This window comes from Pelobates fuscus, chromosome 11 (assembly GCF_036172605.1).
Source record: "Pelobates fuscus isolate aPelFus1 chromosome 11, aPelFus1.pri, whole genome shotgun sequence".
NCBI classification, from domain to species: Eukaryota; Metazoa; Chordata; class Amphibia; order Anura; family Pelobatidae; genus Pelobates; species Pelobates fuscus.
Window position 1 is genome coordinate 102089194 of NC_086327.1, and position 7217 is coordinate 102096410.

The window sequence follows — 7217 nt, forward strand, 5'->3', positions numbered from 1 at the left end:
TCTTGTTCGCACAAGGCGAGTCAGCGGGACTTGGTCGTCGAGTGTCTGGAACTAAAATCGGACACTCGACCGCACGAAGTACCGCTGAGAACTACCGAACGCCCGCTTCTCCTACTTACCGAACAGCCAGAAGAGCGGCATTCGGTAGTTATGTTCGTACGGACCAGGGGAACAATCGCTACTATGAGCCAGGAGGGTATCTTCGGTATTTTGACCGCTTTCACCTTTTTTCCCAATTGACCGACCACACACACTGAATTCGTGGAACTGTTTTGGGCAGCAGCATCGTGTGTGGTCGGTAAAACAAGACTTCCACACTTTTTAAGAACCCCTGAACCGATGTCAGGGTACCTGTAGTCTCTACCTCAGAGGAGGTGAGAGACTTAGACGTTTATCCTCCCAGAGGGGTTGTTTCTTCCGTTCCTCGCGGTTCTCTCGGCCATTTACAAGCCGACCGCGAGGGATCCACTTCCTTATATGACGCAACGCTCAGTAGTCGACGTCATGACGCCAACCCGGGTCGACCTGTCAGTCAAGTCCCGAGCACTAATCAGGACTCGTCGGGGGCGTGATTACCCTCTAGAATCAAGGTATAAAGTAAGGCTTTCAGCATCTGCTCATTGCCCTGTCGTGGTTCTAGCCTGTCTAGTCACTCAGTGCTCTTGTATTCTAGTTGTCTCTTTGGTTCTGACCCGGCTTGTTTGTACTACCCTGTTTATCTCTGTTACCCTTTGACTCGGCTTGTCTCTCGCTTACCTGTCCTCTCGTTCCCTCGACCTCGGCTTGTTCCTAGACCATTCTCTACTTACTCCTTACGTTAAGTCCGGCCATTCTAAGGTCCGGTATACGTACCTACCACCTGTTTGTACTCTGCGTGTTGGATCCCTGTCCCGATCCTGACATTACGACAGGGCCAATGGATCCTGCAGGTACAAACACTCAGGTTGGTCCTTCTGACTCTAGGTTCGACGCCATGGATCACAGAATGGACCAGATGGCTCTAGCACTACAGGCGTTACTATCTCGTTCTGGTAATCAACCAGAGGAGATGCGTAATACTTCTATCTCTCCTGTGAGTTCAGGTCTAGAGGTAGCCACTGTAGGTGCTTCTTCCCGTATCACTCCACCTGTACGTTATGGTGGTTCTCCAGAGAAGTGCCGTGGTTTCTTAAACCAAATAGGTATCCATTTCGAATTACAACCCCGCTCCTATCCTACAGATAGGGCGAAGGTTGGATTTATTATCACATTACTTGTTGAGAAAGCTTTGAGATGGACCAATCCATTGTGGGAAAATGATAATCCGTTAGTATATAATTATAATGCCTTTGTAGCTGCTTTCAGAAGAACTTTTGACCCTCCAGGTAGAAAGGTCAATGCAGCTAGATTACTGTTGCGCCTTAGACAAGAAAACCGAACACTTGTGGATTATGCACTAGAGTTCAGGTCCTTGGCGGCAGAGGTTAAGTGGAATGAACAGGCTTATATAGATGTATTTTTAAACGGGTTATCAGACATAATCCTTGACGAGGTTGCTACTAGAGAGCTTCCTGAAAATTTGGAGGATTTAATTTCTTTTATTTCTCGCATTGACGAACGTTTAAGAGAGAGGCAGAACACTCGAGAGAGAAACCGTAGACCTTCCTTTAAACTAGCTCCTTCATTTCAAAGTTCTGAATCCACAACCTCACTTTTTCCAGAACCTATGCAGATAGGCAATACTCGCCTCTCAGAAGTGGAGAGACAGTACAGGAGAAGGGAGGGGTTATGTATGTACTGTGGAGTCAGAGGTCATTTACGCCTAAATTGTCCTAATCGCTCGGGAAACGCTCACACCTAAGTTTCTCTAGAGGACAGGCCTTGGGTGTTTCTATTTTGTCCTCTTATCTTAATTATAAAGACCACAGGCTTCTGCTACCCGTTTCTTTAACTTGGGAGAAGGGAGTACTAGAAACTATGGCATTGATAGATTCCGGAGCTGCTGAGAGCTTTATCGACCAAGTTTTTGTTACCAAACACGCTATCCCATCCCAGTTAAGGGAGACACCCTTGGCCGTTGAGGCCATAGATGGTAGACCTTTAGTTGAGCTTGTTATTTTCCGTGAAACCATACCCGTTAAATTAACTGTTGGTATCTTACACGAGGAAGACATATCTTTATTGCTTATTTCTTCTCCTTCTGTTCCCATAGTCCTGGGGTACCCTTGGTTAAAAAAACATAACCCTATTATTGATTGGGAATTAGGGGAGATAATCTCATGGGGTCAGGGTTGTCAGGACAGGTGCTTACGGACAGTGTCACCGCTTTGCGCAGTTAACACACCGATTAATTCTACCTACTCTACAGAGGTACAAATACCGCCCCTGTACCTGGATTTAAAGGCAGTATTTGACAAAAAGAATGCTGATACTTTACCTCCACACAGGTCTTTTGATTGTAAGATTAATCTACTACCTGGTACTATGCCCCCCAGGGGTAATGTATATCCTTTGTCCACTAAAGAGAACTTAGTCTTAGAGGAGTATATTCGTGAGAACCTTGAAAAAGGATTCATTAGGAGATCCTCCTCTCCTGCCGGGGCTGGGGTTTTTTTTGTTAAAAAGAAGGATGGTACACTAAGACCTTGCATTGATTATCGAGGTTTGAACAAAATAACCATTAGAAATGCCTACCCAATTCCTTTGATTACCGAGCTCTTTGATCGTCTAAAAGGCTCCAAGATTTTCACCAAGTTAGATCTCAGAGGGGCGTATAACTTGGTGAGAATTCAGCAGGGACACGAGTGGATGACGGCGTTCAATACCCGTTATGGGCACTATGAATACACAGTAATGCCTTTTGGCCTCTGTAATGCACCGGCAGTATTTCAGGACCTGATCAATGAAGTTCTTAGGGAATTTCAACATGACTGCGTTATTGTATATCTGGATGATATACTTATACACTCTAGAGAGATTGAGACTCACCACAGACAAGTCAGAAGGGTATTGCGCAAGCTTCTTCAACATGGCCTGTACTGCAAATTGGAGAAATGCAGCTTTGACCAATCCCAGATAAACTTTCTTGGTTATGTGATTTCTGGGGAAGGGTTTAAGATGGACCCGGATAAGCTCCAGTCCATTTTGGATTGGCCTTTACCCAGGGGCCTCAAGGCCATTCAGAGGTTTATTGGATTCTCCAACTATTATAGGCGCTTCATTAAGGGTTACTCTTCAATTATAGCTCCTATTACCAATATGACCAGACAGGGGGCTGACACTAAGAACTGGTCTACTGAAGCCCTTCTTGTCTTCAAAACACTCAAGGAACTGTTTGCTTCTGCACCAATTTTAGTTCACCCTGATACGACTCTGCCTTTCCTACTCGAGGTAGACGCCTCAGAGACAGGTATAGGTGTTATCCTGTCCCAAAGGTTAGGTGTGGATAAGCCCTTACATCCATGTGGTTTTTTTTCCAAGAAACTATCAGGCCCTGAGAGCAGATATGACATTGGTGACAGGGAACTACTAGCAGTTATCATGGCTTTAAAGGAGTGGAGACATTTATTGGAGGGCACCTTACATCCTGTTACTATTTTGACAGACCACAAGAACCTGTCCTATATTGGGGAGGCCAAGCGCTTGTCCTCCAGGCAAGCTCGTTGGTCTTTATTCCTCACGCATTTCAATTACGTGCTCACTTATAGACCTGGTTCTAAGAATTCTAAAGCCGATGCTTTGTCTCGACAATATGAACCTTCTGCGATATCTGAGCCGGTTTTGTCTTCTATAGTACCCAGGTGCAATATTATCGCCAACACGAGTCTTAAGATTCACTCTCCGTTGCTTGGTCAGATCATGAAGTTGCAGCATCTGGCGCCTAGACAGACTCCTGGGGCAAGGCATTTCGTTCCTCCTGAACTCCAACTGGAACTCTTACAGTGTTTTCACAACAGTAAGGCGGCTGGGCATCCGGGTATTCGCAAGACATGTTCCTTGATCTCTAAAGATTTCTGGTGGCCTTCTTTACGGAAGGATATTAGGGATTTCATCGGAGCATGTGAGGTCTGTATGAAGACTAAGCAACCTCATACGCTTCCATGTGGGAAGACCACATTCCAGAGAGACCATGGTCCTGTTTGGCTATGGACTTCATTGTAGATTTGCCTGTTTCTAAAAAACAGACTGTGATCCTCACGGTGGTTGATAGGTTTACTAAGATGGCTCATTTCGTGCCCTTAACTAAACTCCCGACTTCTCCTGAATTGGCGGAGATATTCGCGAGAGAGATTTTTCGCTTACATGGGATACCTTCCGAAATTGTTTCCGATAGAGGTTCCCAATTTGTTTCACGTTTTTGGAGATCCTTCTGTTCTCAACTAGGCATCAAATTGAATTTTTATTCTGCCTATCACCCTCAGTCTAACGGAGCTGCTGAACGTACCAATCAAAAGATTGAACAATATTTGCGTTGTTTTGTTTCTGAACACCAGGACGATTGGGTCGGTTTGATTCCTTGGGCGGAGTTTGCACACAATAATCTCGTTTGTGATTCTACTCGTTCCAGTCCCTTCTTCATGAATTATGTCTTTCATCCTTCCATTCTTCCCTCGGTTTCTCCTTCCCAAGGGGTACCGTCGGTTGATGCTCATGTTGCCAATTTGAGGAAGTTGTGGGATCAGACTCGACAAATTCTCCTACATAATTCCATGTTGTTCAAGAAACACGCTGATAAGCACAGAAGGGCGGTTCCGGTTTTTGTTCCAGGTGATAGGGTATGGTTGAGTACTAGAAACATTCGTTTGAAGGTTCCTTCAATGAAATTCGCTCCTAGTTACATTGGCCCTTACAGGGTTCTGACTCGAATTAACCCAGTTGCGTATCGCCTAGCTCTTCCAGCTGCCTTACGCATTCCTAACTCCTTTCATGTTTCTTTACTGAAACCGCTAGTCTGTAACAGATTTTCCTCCACTATATCCTCTCCTCGCTCTGTTCAGGTTGAGGGTCAGGAGGAGTATGAAATCAACTCCATCATCGATTCTCGAATCTCCCGGGGGAAGTTACAATATCTTATTGACTGGAAGGGATATGGTCCTGAGGAGAGGACTTGGGTACCTCAGGAGGATGTACATGCTCCTCGCCTCCGCAGAGCTTTTCACTCCCGTTTTCCATCTCGTCACGGTTCCTTCCGCCCGGTGGGCGTTTCTGAGAGGGGGGGTACTGTCAGGGTACCTGTAGTCTCTACCTCAGAGGAGGTGAGAGACTTAGACGTTTATCCTCCCAGAGGGGTTGTTTCTTCCATTCCTCGCGGTTCTCTCGGCCATTTACAAGCCGACCGCAAGGGATCCACTTCCTTATATGACGCAACGCTCAGTAGTCGACGTCATGACGCCAACCCGGTCCGACCTGTCAGTCAAGTCCCGAGCACTAATCAGGACTCGTCGGGGGCGTGATTACCCTCTAGAATCAAGGTATAAAGTAAGGCTTTCGGCATCTGCTCATTGCCCTGTCGTGGTTCTAGCCTGTCTAGTCACTCAGTGCTCTTGTATTCTAGTTGTCTCTTTGGTTCTGACCCGGCTTGTTTGTACTACCCTGTTTATCTCTGTTACCCTTTGACTCGGCTTGTCTCTCGCTTACCTGTCCTCTCGTTCCCTCGACCTCGGCTTGTTCCTAGACCATTCTCTACTTACTCCTTACGTTAAGTCCGGCCATTCTAAGGTCCGGTATACGTACCTACCACCTGTTTGTACTCTGCGTGTTGGATCCTTGTCCCGATCCTGACAACCGATCTGGGTGAAATTTGGATATGTTTACCTCCCAGATCGGGGCTATCAGTGGATATGTATTTTGTGGGTATACCTTGTGGGGAAAGGGGAGTTCCAACATTTGGGTAAAATGTGTGCCCTTGCCTGGAGATAATTGATTTACTCCTTAACTTATCTCACTATCTCCCAGGCAGAGGGAGGGCGTGTATTAAGAAAATACTGTACAGTGATTGGTGATATGTTTGTTTGTTTTGGGAGGTCCTCTTGCATGAGGATCCCCCATAAAAGCCAGCCTGTTTCAATAAAGCTTTAGTTCTGTTACACCCTTCATGAAGTCTTGGCTCATGTTTGGGGAAGGAATATTCTATCCACTGGGAAGGATTGTCTGGGAAGCTGTATTCATCTCTACCCCTGCAGGAGCTATAATCACTAATACTCCGCAGCTGGGAAAGGAACAGGAGACCGCAGCACCATCACCACTGCAGGTCTTAACATATATTGACCAATAATATCTAATGGGCTATGTCTTGCCACCCCAGATGATTGAGTCATATATAAATACATATTATTGGTCAATATATATATTTGTTTTTTCTAATATAAAATATACCTTTCAGAGTCAAACATTTAATTATACAGTAAGCATACTCACATGCAGACACAGACAATCTCACTGACATACGCAAGCTCATTGATACACAGCGTCATAGACAAACAATCTCACTGATATATATAAGCTCATTGACATAAATACACAAGTTTACAGATGCACACAAATTGGCATACACACACACAAATGTAGTACAGACAAACTCTGACACGCACAAGCTTACTACAGACAAGCTCTGACACGCACAAGCTTACTACAGACAAGCTCACACACACACACATACACAAGCTCACTCACTAGAATGCGCACACACACACACACACATATAATATGTATTTATATATGACTCAATCATCTGGGGTGGCAAGACATAGCCGTACGTATTACATGTGACAATACGTGGCGCAATGACTTATGGGGCTGGCATAGATTTTTTTTCCAGGGCTGCTTTGTATCCCCAGTCCGGCCCTGCTCCCATAATACTCTTACAGACATAATGCTGGCAAAGTATTGGGGGAGATATAGTCCATAACACCTGGAGTACCGATGATTGCCCATTTCTAACATTGTCATTATAAATAATAAAATAATAATAATAATAATAATAATTGTCGTGAACCCTGTATTTACATAGCTACATACACTCCGTTTACACACAGAATCAAACATATTACATTACAAGTAGAAATATGCACATACACACATATATACATATTTAGTTGTCAAAGATTCATTGTCCAGTTGATAGAACCATTATAATTACTTATATGACTTTTTTGGGTTGGAGAGCAGGGAGCACCTTATAATGTTTTGCCTACAGGTGCCTAATATGTAAATCTGGCTCTGGCTGTGCAGAGCTCCAA